Source organism: Panthera uncia, chromosome B1 (assembly GCF_023721935.1).
Source record: "Panthera uncia isolate 11264 chromosome B1, Puncia_PCG_1.0, whole genome shotgun sequence".
Taxonomy (NCBI): domain Eukaryota; kingdom Metazoa; phylum Chordata; class Mammalia; order Carnivora; family Felidae; genus Panthera; species Panthera uncia.
The window spans coordinates 179,913,679-179,928,891 of NC_064811.1; the positions used below are offsets into that span (position 1 = coordinate 179,913,679).

Genomic DNA, 15,213 nt, shown 5'->3' on the forward strand with positions numbered 1-15,213 from the left:
CCACAGCCTCCCCCAATTTGACAAACTTCCAGTCTCCATCTGTCACTTTATTATTCTTGCTCCCACACTCAGGAATTGCCTTCTGTTCATGTTAATTTGTTGTCTTCTTATGAGTTTGTCATTTCAGCATGGTCAGGTTAGAAATATATTGCAATTCAAATTATTTCAGAGGTTTTTTACTGTAAACTTCAGCCTTTTGCAAATGTTTGTGACCTCTAAAGACTTACAAAATTTGGAACTGCCTCTTTATATGAATTGTGCAAGTTTCGTTACTGAACAATGTCACAACATGTCTTTTAATGTAAAGATGCCAACATCAGTCAAACCCAAGTCTTCTTTAAGTGGACTTTTCATGCATTTAAAAAATATATGAGGCCATAAAATTAATTCCTGTTGAATGAGCTCTTAAGGGCCATTTTTTTCTGTCACTTTAATAATTTTTCCCAAGCAAGGAAGTTACAGTGTAGAGTAGTTTTAAATTAAATATGTTGTTAAAAGAAAAATTCACCGCAAAATTAGTATGGCTAAATTAAGGGCTATTGCTGATTGAACTTCAGATGTTTCTCAGTTCTTTGTCTCAATTGTTCTGCTTGTTGAGAACTTTCAAAAGGTGAAAATATATGGTATTGAACAGAAGAGAGTGTCATGCCATTTGTTTGAGTGGTGGCTTTGTCATAGAGTTCTTAAAAATCAGTCTTAATTTTTTTTTCAAATCAGCCTTATTTTCGTGTTCTGTCTTAACCTGTAAGAGCTGCTGTTACAAGATATGCTTATAAAATAAGTTGACTCATTTTGAAGGAACATAACTAAAGCTTGTCTTCTTAGTATCACATTGGAAGATTGTCTATATACTGAACCAGTACTACTGTTGCTAAAATAGTAGAACCACACCTTGGAATTAATTACTTTAAAGTCTTTAATAGATACCGTTGAATATTCTCACTGCTGGCAAATTTTTATTCTTTGAGGTTGGCGTTGACTTTTTAAAATACTCTAAAGCCTCTCGCTGCCAAGGGCAGTAAATAAGGGAAGTAACTGATCTGAAGTTTCTTGTGGGTTTTTTTGGTCTCCCAAATAAGGTGACATTCTAAAATAAGATTTGCTAATCTAAGGAGTTCTGGAATTGGCTTAAGCTTTTAAGTTCTTTTATAAAAATACTTGTAGTTTCGTTTTATTGAAATATTTCACATTTATAAACTATACTTGGATAATTCTGGGGATGATTAGGTCACGTATTTCCAGTTTTCAGAGAATAGTACAGTGCCAGAAAAAAGTGTCATCCATCTGTTCTTGTTAAATCTGCCATTTGAACTCATGACATACATTTTAAAGCTAGTTGGTGAAAATGATCTGTCTATGCAGTATATGACAATATGTCGCTTCAGTAGCCAAATTCAATACTACAACTTATAAAGATTTTTGTTCAGTAAGACACTGTGATTGGGTAATCTGAAGGTGCCCTCTGCAAAAGTTGAAAGAGTATTTCAGATGATATTTTAATGAGTAACACAAAAACTTCCTACATTACGAATATCAATATCTCGTTGCATGCGAGATTAGGCCCACTTCCCTAATGTTTCGTACTCTATCCCTTCTTCAGATGTAAGGTCAGCAGCTCTTTCCTAGCAAGGAAAGTATCCAGCTTCTGCCCTCCTCAGTAACCCCGTTCTTTCTTACACCTTCCAACTCTTACCTTCTTTTTTAACTCCTTATAATTAAAAAAATTCCATTTCAGGAAATAGTCTGTTTGATTCCCTTCCTTAAATGAATGTAAACTCCTTTTTTAGGTACTTTAGGAAATTTTTACCTCATCTTTCTCAGGCCTCTCCTAAAGTTTAGCTGCATTTTATGTGTATTTCCTCATGTTAATCTTACTGGTAAGTCAGGGCAAATGGGAAACTGTCATAGATGACAAACAAAAGTTTTAACCAAAGCATAATAACATTTGTCTGGTATGAAAATGGAAACTGGAAGTTATGTAGGCTAGGCTCGAGTAATAGATTCCACCTTCTGAATAACAGTGATCACAGTATTCATTTTACCACTAACATTCCTATCTTTGTGGGCAGGAGTAGAATTAATTCTGTTGTTTCTTCTACTTCCTAAAGAAGCACACTCCGAAGGAAACTTTTGGTTTCCCACCCTAATCCACCCCCCTCTGCTTATTGAAAGAACAACAGTTTTAATCTGCTTTCCCAGTCTGCAGGATCACATACTTAAGGGAGGCTGTGCTCTTTCAACTCCAGGAGGCAAATAATGACTGTTTAAGCCAATCATTTACCCTGCAAGTTATTGTGGAAGCAGGACTCTTGACCTAATCTCGCTCCACGGGAGTTGGAGAAGTTGGCTGGGGAGCTGCTCAAAACATTTTCTGAGTAATAGAGATGTCTTAAAAGGAAATTCTTCTCTTCATGGGACATTTGGAATTGCTTGGATCACGAAAGGCAGGTTAACTACTGAATGTGGTAAAGTAGAAAGATGGGATGTTCATGATAATAATACTGTGATGCTGAATTAACCAATTTTGGAACGTGTGATGACTCTGGACTTTTCTTCAGGATTAATGACCCCTTACTGTTTAAGCCCCTTTCAACCTGGGTTTTCAATTACAGGACTTGAAATTGAAACTATCCCAAGTGATACTCTCTAATCCCAATATTTAAAGATGCTTCAAGAGTGAAGCTGTTAATTATTTCCCTGCATTGTACTACAATCAGAACATACTGAAAACTGATGGTCTTAACAGTTAACTATTCTAACTATCCTGGTTTCTCCTCTCTTAACAATATTTAAGTTAATTAGCTATTTTCTTTCTTTAGCTCTAAAACAATAATTTGGAGGGGTGTTGGAAATGGTAATTAACTATGTAATTTCAAAGTTATACAAATAGTAATCTTTATTACCTTTTAGTTAGGGATATCAGGTCTCTCAAGTAAAAGACTTGTGCATTCATTTAATAATAACATGGTAATTCTGGTGCTATTTTTATTTTATATTAAATAAGAAAATCTAATTGGGAGTTATTACGTTTGTCAGAATTGCTTTTTTTCTTTTTCCCTATATTGTGATGAATAGTCTTAATGAAAGAGGCTCTGAACCAGCAGTTAGGAGTCACTGATAGATCATTAACAGCATTGCAACACTGGATGCTCGTGTAACCTTAATAGGCCTTAGGGACCCCTGAAGTAAGAGGATTAACTGCCTGATCTCTTACTGCCCTGCCCAGCTGTGAAAGTCTGTGTTGGTTCCTCAGGTTCCTGGATACGACCACTGTCTTAGAGATAAAAGACAAAATGAATTTGAGCAACATAAATGGAAGTACGCAAAAGTCATTGACATTGGAAAAAGCAGCCTGACTCAGGTGCATGAAAGCTTTGTCATCAAACTGACCTGGATTCCAGTTTGGCTCTAATACACAATGGCAATGTGACCTTTTGGTCAGTTACTCAACTTCTCTGAGCCTCCAGTTCCCATCTGTAAAATCAGGAATTGTGATTCCTGTCATGAATGAAAGAGTGTTAATATTTCAGTGTTTTATATGAACATTTATTAGAGTACCTGGTACAATGTGAGCCTACGGCGAATTACATTCCTGCTTTCTACCGCATAGAATCAGTATGCATGGAACCTTTGCTTCTTAGCCTGTATGCGTCTTGCCAGCTTATTGTTTGTGAATCCTTCACAAGCCCACCTATAACTCATTTGCCTCTGTCAGGAATACTTCTGACTTGCCATTCAGTAAGCAAGTCCGTTTTGGATAGTTTCCTCACAAATGAAATGTACCTGTTTTGAAGGATTTTAGATAGATCACATGTAAGGAAACTAGTAGGTACTGTGTAAATGACAATGATTTTATTTTTGTTTCTTAAAAATAATGGTGCCAATCTACATAGTCTTTGAAAATTATTTTGAAATTTTCTTTGGCTGCCAATCCCTGGATACCATTATTCTGATTGCCCAAACCTTTAGCCTTATAACTTCCTTGGAGAGTCTCCCACTGTATAGTTTTCTACCCTATAACTGTTAAATTTAACCCCTTGCTCACAGTTAATAAGACTTTCTCCTCTAACCTCATAGGTGTCTGAGTAAACCTAAATTCCATAATTTTTTTCTATGGATTTAAGTGTTGGCTCAGAAGGACTCCTACATGAACTTGGTAACACAACAAATCTATAATGAAAGGGTATGTGTATGTGTTTTTAATCTGTTTCAATATTACGTATTTTTTAAAATATGGGTCCATTGCTGGCATGTATAATTTGAGATTTTTTTATTCAAATACCCAAATTTTCAACTTTCAAAAAAAAAATAAGACATTATTTATACAGCACTTTTAGACTCATGACAAAGTTGAGTAGCAGATTTAGAGATTTGCTATATAACCCCTTCCCCCTCCAACTTTTCTTTTAAAATAAAGAGATCTGGAAGATCTGACAATAGTTCTTCCATATAGCAACATTTGCTTTGACCTGGGGAGTAGGTGCCTCCTTCCCTGGGCTTTCCTGTCTCCATTTCCCGGGTTACAGTTACTCCCTATTGTACTACAAGCGATGGTACTTTATCTTTTGTAAGTACTTGAGATTAAAACTTCTTATGGAAGAAAATCACCTTAATAACTTGTTACAATAAAAAATCCTACAAGAATTTGCTATGCCTTAGCCTATGGAAGCTGCAGAGGTCTATAAAATGTGAACTCTGTGACTCCATAAAGAAACATTGAGCTCTTACAATGAACTTTAAAGTTATGTATGGCAAATAGTCCCATAATTAAATGAATCTTAATTTGATATATTATCTGACATAGTCCATTTATAACCAGTGATTAAAAATTACAGTTGCAGAGTATATGACATAATGCATCATAATACTATTTAAGAAAATTTTTCCTGAGTGGATCGTAACAGCTCAAGTACTCCCTCTAGTTAATTTTCCCTTAGTAGCATCAGTCCATACCTGTTTTAAAAAATTAAGCATACAGTTTTTTCCCTATTGCTAGTTAAATCCAGCCACATCCACTCTTCCCTTTCTCCCCCTGAACTCCTTCCAAGCTGTCTACTGTCTGCTCCCTAAGTCAAAAACCTGGTTATCCATCACTCAGTCCATCCCTACTACACTGGGTTCTAACTATTTTTCTGATTTCAGTTTTAATTTTTTTCTTCTACATGGCCACAAGAATAACCTTTCTAAAATTCAAATTTGACCGTATATTCCTTTCAGTAGTTTCCTGATTCTTGCCCAGAAAAGCCCAACCTCCTTAGCTTAATGCCTAGTTTTCACAGAAGATGGTGATGTGACTGATGGAAAGTGTCAACAGATTGTTAAAAAACAAAATTCAACTGAGTTAAATTTGAAGATCTATTTGGCATTATTTAATTCATGAATTGGGTACTATCCTATCTAGCAAGTAAGTAGAGGGGAGCTCCAAGGAGTTGTACAAAATGGAAGGTTTTTATACGAAGGAGAGTGGGGCAAGTAAGTTAGTAGCGAAAGGAAAGGACTGTTTCAGGTAAGGTCACCTTCCCTTAGGTGGAAGGGCAAGGAGTTTTATTAGGTAGATTACTTTAACAATCATTCCCTTTTTGATCAAATTCTCAGCTTAACCAGGAGTTGTGGTCAAAATTTAAGGCATTAGTGCCTCTCTCAGCCGTGGCTCTGAAGTTCAAGAAGTTTTTGTTGTTCCTTCTTGTGACATCCACAGGTCTTGGCTTTTTTGCTTAACACCTTGATACTGTAACCTGAAACTGAACTCACCTCTTGGGTGTCGTAAAAAGATAGAACCACCTGAAAGAGTGGAAAAGGAAGAATTTTATTTGCAACAAATAAGGAAAACACTGGAGATGTTTCCCAAAGCAGTGTCTGTCTGAACAACAAAATTAAGAAAGTTTTAAGCTAAGGGTGCATGCGTATTGGTGGAGGAGCCTATCAAAGGAGAGTTCAGTACAGAATTGGCAAAAGTCACCCTAAGTTGACAGAGGCCAAGTTGATTGAAGTTACGAGGACCAGCAAGGGTCAGATTCTCTGGCTCCAAGTTAGTCTGCTGTCCCAGTGCTCAACGCGGAGGTAAAACACTGCAAAAAAGGGGCACCTGGGTGGCTCAGTCAGTTAAGCGGTCGACTCTTGATTGCGGATCAGGTAACGATCTTACAGTTCATGAGATCAAGCCCCAAAGAGCCTGCTTGGGATTCTCTCTCTCTCTCCCTCCCCTTGTTCCCCCCCCCCCTTCTTTCTCTCTCCCCCTCTCTCCCTCCCCCTCTCTCTCTCTAAGTAAATAAAAAAGCTAAAAAGCCTGATGTTGGTTTAAAAAAAAAAAAAACGAAGAAGACTCAAGAAAGAATGTGCCTTCAGTCAACTTTTTTTTGTACTTTTAAACCAACACTGGGAGGTTGATTTATTGTCTCTGATCTGGTTAAGCTATTTCCTCGCCTGGTAGAGAATGTTGCTTTTTGCATTTGCTTTTCTTTCCTTAAAATCCTTAACTACTGAGGTTTTTTGCATTCCTTTGCAATCCAAGTGCCTTCTAGGAAGTTCTGCAAGAAGTGCTCCTTGGGCAAGTAGAGCTTGTTGATGGTGTACAGGTCACGAAAAGAGGTGGGGGCCTAAAATGACTTTTCTTTTGTCTCCAAACCTATGTCTCATCATTGTTTTTCCAGGGATTCCTAACTATTTGCCTAGAGTATTAACAGGGCACAGGGTCTTTCTCTTCACTTCTCCAAGGTTCCAGTCTCAAGGAGATCATCTACTTGGTACTTAGCAACCGCAAACATGCATTTAAAGCTTTTGAGAAGATACAGTTCACCAGAGAGATTTTTATAATAACTGTAAACAGGATAATTCCCAGTGTTTGGATTACACTTTGAAGCCATGTTCCCCAAAACCCAAACCAATCAAAGAAAGACCATGTTGGGGGCACCTAGGTGGCTCAGTAGGTTAAGCTTCTGATTTCAGCTCAGGTTGTGACCTCACGATTCATGGGTTTGAGCCCCACATTGGGCTTTGTGCTGACAGCTCAGAGCCTGGAGCCTGTTAAGTATTCTGTGTCTCCCTCTCTCTCTGCCCCTCCCCAGCTTGCTCACGAGCATGCTTTTTCTCTTTCTCTTTCTCTCTCTCTCTCAAAAAATAAGTAAACAAAACAAAAACAATAATAAGAAAGAAAGAAAGACCCTGTTGAAGGAATCTCCCTTTTTAGGACAAGTGGTTTGCTCAGTGATTTTATATAATTTTCAACTTTCCCAGAAGTACTAATCCACATACAGCAGGTGAAGTTGGCCACAGCAGATAACCTCCATACTCAGCTAAAAGATAATCATGGGATATCCTATTGTTAAGAACTCTGGGGGTGGGGGGGGGGGGGAAGAACTTTGGCTGGAGAATGCAAGGATTTTTACTGGACAGCTATTGCTTTAGCAGTGGATTCTGCAATTTCAGGAATTAGGAAGCTCCTGATCATAATCTCATTTACGTTTATCCCTAGCCAGGGTGGTAGGGACCTGCCAAAAGGAGTGAACATTGAATCATGAAAGCCTCCTGGTAGGTCCTTTCTAACTCAACAGTGTAAATTCAGGGGAGTCAACCAATGAAATGTATTATTTTGATTGTGAAAAGTTAGGGGCACAGTTATATTTTCTCCTAGCCTGAAATAAAAGTTTGCTATAAATTTCAGAGGTTTACCCCCATTAGTAGTGACCAGGCAGATACAGATGAGGGTGTTATCTTTGCAGGCAAATGCCAGAATAAAGGAAATGAAAAGGAGAAAGGGTTTCATGGTTTCATGTTTAAAGTATGTAAGTTTTGGTATGTTGCCTTGGGCAGAAGCAGTCTCCCTCAGTGTCAGCTGCTTTCTTGTTAATTTGATTCTGAGGTCTCCAGCATCTTTTAGTTTTGGAGCATTGGTCAGGAGCATTTAGTAAGGATCCTTCCAACAAGGCTTAAGTGCTACCTTCCTCTGATGTTGTTTTCGGAATACTCAGTCACCATGCTTTTAGGATAGGATCCATTGAATTGGGATCTGGAAAAGATTTTTTAACGTGTTAATGATAGGTTGAGCGTAAGACATTCGAGGTTTACAGTAGTCGGTTATACTAACATGAGACAAGGGATCAACAGAATGTTGTATACCAGTAGGCATTGGTCTACCAGTGACTGTCTCATGTGGAGTGAGTTTGTTTTCCAGATGGGGTACTGTGAATAGCCCCCAGGATCAAAGGCAGTACCTTAGGGAAGTCCATTAGTTTCAAGTTTGGAAATTTTAAATTTAAGCATCTCATTAGTTCTTTTGACCTTGCCTTATTGAAGGTGATAGAGATAGTGAAAATTCCAAGAAGTTTGCAGACTTTTCATGAAGGCTTGTATAATTTGTCGAGTGAAATGGGTGCCTTGATCACTGACTGGATATTGTGGAAGGTATAGCCTATCTGGGAAATATATTCTTTTTTCCTTGCCGCTGTGGGGGCATTAGCCTTGCAACAGGGAAAGGCTTCAAACCATCCAGAAAACATGTGCAATAACAAGAACATATTGATAACCCACACTAAGAGGCAGTTGAATGACATCAGTTTGCAGGTATTCAAAGGGTCCAGAGAGAGGAGGTCTGAGGCCTTTTGGGACAAAAATTGTTTTTCCAGGATTATGGACCTGACAAGTAGAAGTCTGCCTACCAGTGTTGATTCATAATTGCAGTCACCTTAAATGTACTTTAGTGGGTAAAGGAATGTAAAAACCAAAAAATGGGATTTGCCTGAGAGCTGGGAATTACCAAGCAGCCAACTTGGTATGGCTATGGGTTTCCCATAGGCCCATCTATTGACTTATCTTACAGCCATTGTTGACCCATCTTAATTTCTCTGATTCAGGAGCAGACTTTTGCCATGTTACAAGGTCATTAGGATGGCAAAAATCTGGCCATGTGGGGGCCAGTTTTTATAGAAGCAAAATGAACTTCATGCACACATGCCACAATCTTACAAATACAGTATAAAGAAGACATAGTATTCTTACTTGATAATGCTTCCCACGTAACTTAATATATCAAAGAAATCTAATTAGTTTAATCATTTTTTTGGAGTGTTCGAAGAACACTTCTGGAAGAACTCCAAAATTTCTTTTTTTTTTTTTTTTTAATATATGAAATTTACTGTCAAATTGGTTTCCATACAACACCCAGTGCTCATCCCAAAAGGTGCCCTCCTCAATACCCATCACCCACCCTGCCCTCCCTCCCACCCCCCATCAACCCTCAATTTGTTCTCAGTTTTTAACAGTCTCTTATGCTTTGGCTCTCTCCCACTCTAACCTCTTTTTTTTTTTTTTTTTCCTTCCCCTCCCCCATGGGTTTCTGTTATGTTTCTCAGGATCCACATAAGAGTGAAACCATATGGTATCTGTCTTTCTCTGTATGGCTTATTTCACTTAGCATCACACTCTCCAGTTCCATCCATGTTGCTACAAAAGGCCATATTTCATTTTTTCTCATTGCCACGTAGTATTCCATTGTGTATATAAACCACAATTTCTTTATCCATTCATCAGTTGATGGACATTTAGGCTCTTTCCATAATTTGGCTATTGTTGAGAGTGCCGCTATAAACATTGGGGTACAGGTGCCCCTATGCATCAGTACTCCTGTATCCCTTGGATAAATTCCTAGCAGTGCTATTGCTGGGTCATAGGGTAGGTCTATTTTTAATTTTCTGAGGAACCTCCACACTGCTTTCCAGAGCGGCTGCACCAATTTGCATTCCCACCAACAGTGCAAGAGGGTTCCTGTTTCTCCACATCCTCTCCAGCATCTATAGTCTCCTGATTTCTTCATTTTGGCCACTCTGACTGGCGTGAGGTGGTATCTGAGTGTGGTTTTGATTTGTATTTCCCTGATGAGGAGCAACGTTGAGCATCTTTTCATGTGCCTGTTGGCCATCCGGATGTCTTCTTTAGAGAAGTGTCTATTCATGTTTTCTGCCCATTTCTTCACTGGGTTATTTGTTTTTCGGGTGTGGAGTTTGATGAGCTCTTTATAGATTTTGGATACTAGCCCTTTGTCCGATGTGTCATTTGCAAATATCTTTTCCCATTCCGTTGGTTGCCTTTTAGTTTTGTTGGTTGTTTCCTTTGCTGTGCAGAAGCTTTTTATCTTCATAAGGTCCCAGTAATTCACTTTTGCTTTTAATTCCCTTGCCTTTGGGGATGTGCCGAGTAAGAGATTGCTACGGCTGAGGTCAGAGAGGTCTTTTCCTGCTTTCTCCTCTAAGGTTTTGATGGTTTCCTGTCTCACATTCAGGTCCTTTATCCATTTTGAGTTTATTTTTGTGAATGGTGTGAGAAAGTGGTCTAGTTTCAACCTTCTGCATGTTGCTGTCCAGTTCTCCCAGCACCATTTGTTAAAGAGACTGTCTTTTTTCCATTGGATATTCTTTCCTGCTTTGTCAAAGATGAGTTGGCCATACGTTTGTGGGTCTAGTTCTGGGGTTTCTATTCTATTCCATTGGTCTATGTGTCTGTTTTTATGCCAATACCATGCTGACTTGATGATGACAGCTTTGTAGTAGAGGCTAAAGTCTGGGATTGTGATGCCTCCTGCTTTGGTCTTCTTCTTCAAAATTACTTTGGCTATTCGGGGCCTTTTGTGGTTCCATATGAATTTTAGGATTGCTTGTTCTAGTTTCGAGAAGAATGCTGGTGCAATTTTGATTAGGATTGCATTGAATGTGTAGATAGCTTTGGGTAGTATTGACATTTTGACAATATTTATTCTTCCAATCCATGAGCAGGGAATGTCTTTCCATTTCTTTATATCTTCTTCAATTACCTGCATAAGCTTTCTATAGTTTTCAGCATACAGATCTTTTACATCTTTGGTTAGATTTATTCCTAGGTATTTTATGCTTCTTGGTGCAATTGTGAATGGGATCAGTTTCTTCATTTGTCTTTCTGTTGCTTCATTGTTAGTGTATAAGAATGCAACTGATTTCTGCACATTGATTTTGTATCCTGCAACTTTTCTGAATTCATGTATCAGTTCTAGCAGACTTTTGGTGGAGCCTATCGGATTTTCCATGTATAATATCATGTCATCTGCAAAAAGCGAAAGCTTGACTTCGTCTTTGCCAATTTTGATGCCTTTGATTTCCTTTTGTTGTCTGATTGCTGATGCTAGAACTTCCAGCACTATATTAAACAATAGCGGTGACAGTGGGCATCCCTGTCGTGTTCCTGATCTCAGGGAAAAAGCTCTCAGTTTTTCCCCGTTGAGGATGATGTTAGCTGTGGGCTTTTCATAAATGGCCTTTATGATCTTTAAGTATGTTCCTTCTATCCCGACTTTCTCAAGGGTTTTTATTAAGAAAGGGTGCTGGATTTTGTCAAAGGCCTTTTCTGCATCGATTGACAGGATCATATGGTTCTTCTCTTTTTTTTTGTTAATGTGATGTATCACGTTGATCGATTTGCGAATGTTGAACCAGCCCTGCATCCCAGGAATGAATCCCACTTGATCATGGTGAATAATTCTTTTTATATGCTGTTGAATTCGATTTGCTAGTATCTTATTAAGAATTTTTGCATCCATATTCATCAGGGATATTGGCCTGTAGTTCTCTTTTTTTACTGGGTCTCTGTCTGGTTTAGGAATCAAAGTAATACTGGCTTCATAGAATGAGTCTGGAAGTTTTCCTTCCCTTTCTATTTCTTGGAATAGCTTGAGAAGGATAGGTATTATCTCTGCTTTAAATGTCTGGTAGAACTCCCCTGGGAAGCCATCTGGTCCTGGACTCTTATTTGTTGGGAGATTTTTGATAACCGATTCAATTTCTTCGCTGGTTATGGGTCTGTTCAAGCTTTCTATTTCCTCCTGATTGAGTTTTGGAAGAGTGTGGGTGTTTAGGATTTTGTCCATTTCTTCCAGGTTGTCCAATTTGCTGGCATATAATTTTTCATAGTATTCCCTGATAATTGTTTGTATCTCTGAGGGATTGGTTGTAATCATTCCATTTTCATTCATGATTTTATCTATTTGGGTCATCTCCCTTTTCTTTTTGAGAAGCCTGGCTAGAGGTTTGTCAATTTTGTTTATTTTTTCAAAAAACCAACTCTTGGTTTCGTTGATCTGCTCTACAGTTTTTTTAGATTCTATATTGTTTATTTCTGCTCTGATCTTTATTATTTCTCTTCTTCTGCTGGGTTTAGGCTGCCTTTGCTGTTCTGCTTCTATTTCCTTTAGGTGTGCTGTTAGATTTTGTATTTGGGATTTTTCTTGTTTCTTGAGATAGGCCTGGATTGCAATGTATTTTCCTCTCAGGACTGCCTTCGCTGCATCCCAAAGTGTTTGGATTGTTGTATTTTCACTTTCGTTTGTTTCCATGTATATTTTAATTTCTTCTCTAATTGCCTGGTTGACCCTCTCATTCGTTAGTAGGGTGTTCTTTAACCTCCATGCTTTTGGAGGTTTTCCAGACTTTTTCCTGTGGTTGATTTCAAGCTTCATAGCATTGTGGTCTGAAAGTATGCATGGTATAATTTCAATTCTTGTAAACTTATGAAGGGCTGTTTTGTGACCCAGTATATGATCTATCTTGGAGAATGTTCCATGTGCACTCGAGAAGAAAGTATATTCTGTTGCTTTGGGATGCAGAGTTCTAAATATATCTGTCAAGTCCATCTGATCCAATGTATCATTCAGGGCCCTTGTTTCTTTATTGACTGTGTGTCTAGATGATCTATCCATTTCTGTAAGTGGGGTGTTAAAGTCCCCTGCAATGACCACATTCTTATCAATAAGGTTGCTTATGTTTATGAGTAATTGTTTTATATATCTGGGGGCTCGGGTATTTGGCGCATAGACATTTATAATAGTTAGCTCTTCCTGGTGGATAGACCCTGTGATTATTATATAATGCCCTTCTTCATCTCTTGTTACAGCCTTTAATTTAAAGTCTAGTTTGTCTGATATAAGTATGGCTACTCCAGCTTTCTTTTGGCTTCCAGGAGCATGATAAATAGTTCTCCATCCCCTCACTCTCAATCTAAAGGTGTCCTCAGATCTAAAATGAGTCTCTTGTAGACAGCAAATAGATGGGTCTTGTTTTTTTATCCATTCTGATACCCTATGTCTTTTAGTTGGCGCATTTAATCCATTTACATTCAGTGTTATTATAGAAAGATATGGGTTTAGAGTCATTGTGATGTCTGTATGTTTTATGCTTGTAGTGATGTCTCTGGTACTTTGTCTCACAGGATCCCCCTTAGGATCTCTTGTAGGGCTGGTTTCGTGGTGACAAATTCCTTCAGTTTTTGTTTGTTTGGGAAGACCTTTATCTCTCCTTCTATTCTAAATGACAGACTTGCTGGATAAAGGATTCTCGGCTGCATATTTTTTCTGTTTAGCACACTGTAGATATCGTGCCAAGCCTTTCTGGCCTGCCAAGTTTCAAAGGAGAGATCAGTCACGAGTCTTATAGGTCTCCCTTTATAAGTGAGGGCACGTTTATCCCTTGCTGCTTTCAGAATTTTCTCTTTATCCTTGTATTTTGCCAGTTTCACTATGATATGTCGTGCAAAAGATCGATTCAAGTTACGTCTGAAGGGAGTTCTCTGTGCCTCTTGGATTTCAATGCCTTTTTCCTTCCCCAGTTCAGGGAAGTTCTCAGCTATAATTTGTTCAAGTACCCCTTCAGCACCTTTCCCTCTCTCTTCCTCCTCTGGGATACCAATTATGCGTATATTATTTTTTTTTAGTGTATCACTTAGTTCTCTAATTTTCCCCTCATACTCCTGGATTTTTTTATCTCTCTTTCTTTCAGCTTCCTCTTTCTCCATAACTTTATCTTCTAGTTCACCTATTCTCTCCTCTGCCTCTTCAAGCCGAGCCATCGTGGATTCCATTTTGTTTTGCATTTCGTTTAAAACGTTTTTCAACTCTTCGTGACTGTTCCTTAGTCCCTCGATCTTTGTGGCAAGAGATTCTCTGCTGTCCTGTATACTGTTTTCAAGCCCAGCGATTAATTTTATGACTATTATTCTAAATTCACTTTCTGTTATATTATTTAAATCCTTTTTGATCAGTTCATTAGCTGTTGTTATTTCCTGGAGATTCTTCTGAGGGGAATTCTTCGTTTGGTCATTTTGGAGAGTCCCTGGCGTGGTGAGGACCTGCAGTGCACTTCCCCTGTGCTGTGGTGTATAACTGGAGTTAGTGGGCGGGGCCGCAGTCCGACCCGATGTCTGCCCCCAGCCCACTGCTGGGGCCACAGTCAGACTGGTGTGTGCCTTCTCTTCCCCTCTCCTAGGGGCGGGATTCACTGTGGGGTGGCGTGTCCCGTCTGGGCTACTTGCACCCTGCCAGGCTTGTGTTGCTGGGGATCTGGCGTATTAGCTGGGGTGGGTAGGCAAGGTGCACGGGGGGTGGAGGGGCAGGCTTAGCTCGCTTCTCCTTAGGTGATCCACTCCAGGAGGAGCCCTGTGGCAGCGGGAGGGAGTCAGATCCGCTGCCGGAGGTTTGGCTCCGCAGAAGCACAGAGTTGGGTGTTTGTGCGAGCGAGCAAGTTCCCTGGCAGGAACTGGTTCCCTTTGGGATTTTGGCTGGGGGATGGGCGGGGAGATGGCGCTGGCGCCTTTGTTCCCCGCCAAGCTGAGCTCTGCCGTCCGGGGGCTCAGCAGCTCTCCCTCCCTTTGTCCTCCAGCCTTCCCGCTTTCCGAGCAGAGCTGTTAACTTATGACCTCCCAGACGCTAAGTCGCGCTTGCTGTCGGAACACAGTCCGTCCGGCCCCTCCGCTTTTGCCAGCCAGACTCGGGGGCTCCGCTTGGCCGGCGAGCCGCCCCTCCGCCCCGGCTCCCTCCCGCCAGTCCGTGGAGCGCGCACCGCCTCGCCGCCCTTCCTACCCTCTTCCGTGGGCCTCTCGTCTGCGCTTGACTCCGGAGACTCCCTTCTGCTAATCCTCTGGCGGTTTTCTGGGTTCTTTAGGCAGGTGTAGGTGGAATCTAAGTGATCGGCAGGACGCATTGTGAGCCCCGCGTCCTCCTACGCCGCCATCTTCCGGCCCAAAATTTCTTACATGTCAAAAAAGCCTTCATTTAGAATTTGGTTTTGGGAACTTTGTCAAAATATCAAAAAAGGGTTTTAAAGTTTGCCTAAATAGGATCACAGATCATTATGAGACTTAATACTCAGAAGGTAAAGAAATGTTCACAATCTGTTATCAAAAGCAGACTGGAAGTCCAAAAAA

General features: G+C 39.8%; 1 protein-coding gene across 1 annotated transcript in view; it reads left to right on the top strand.

Moving 5' to 3' along the window:
• VPS37A (VPS37A subunit of ESCRT-I) overlaps positions 1-15,213 on the top strand; it is a 53,188-nt gene that overhangs the window by 981 nt on the left and 36,994 nt on the right. The gene's annotated exons all lie outside the window — the stretch shown is intronic.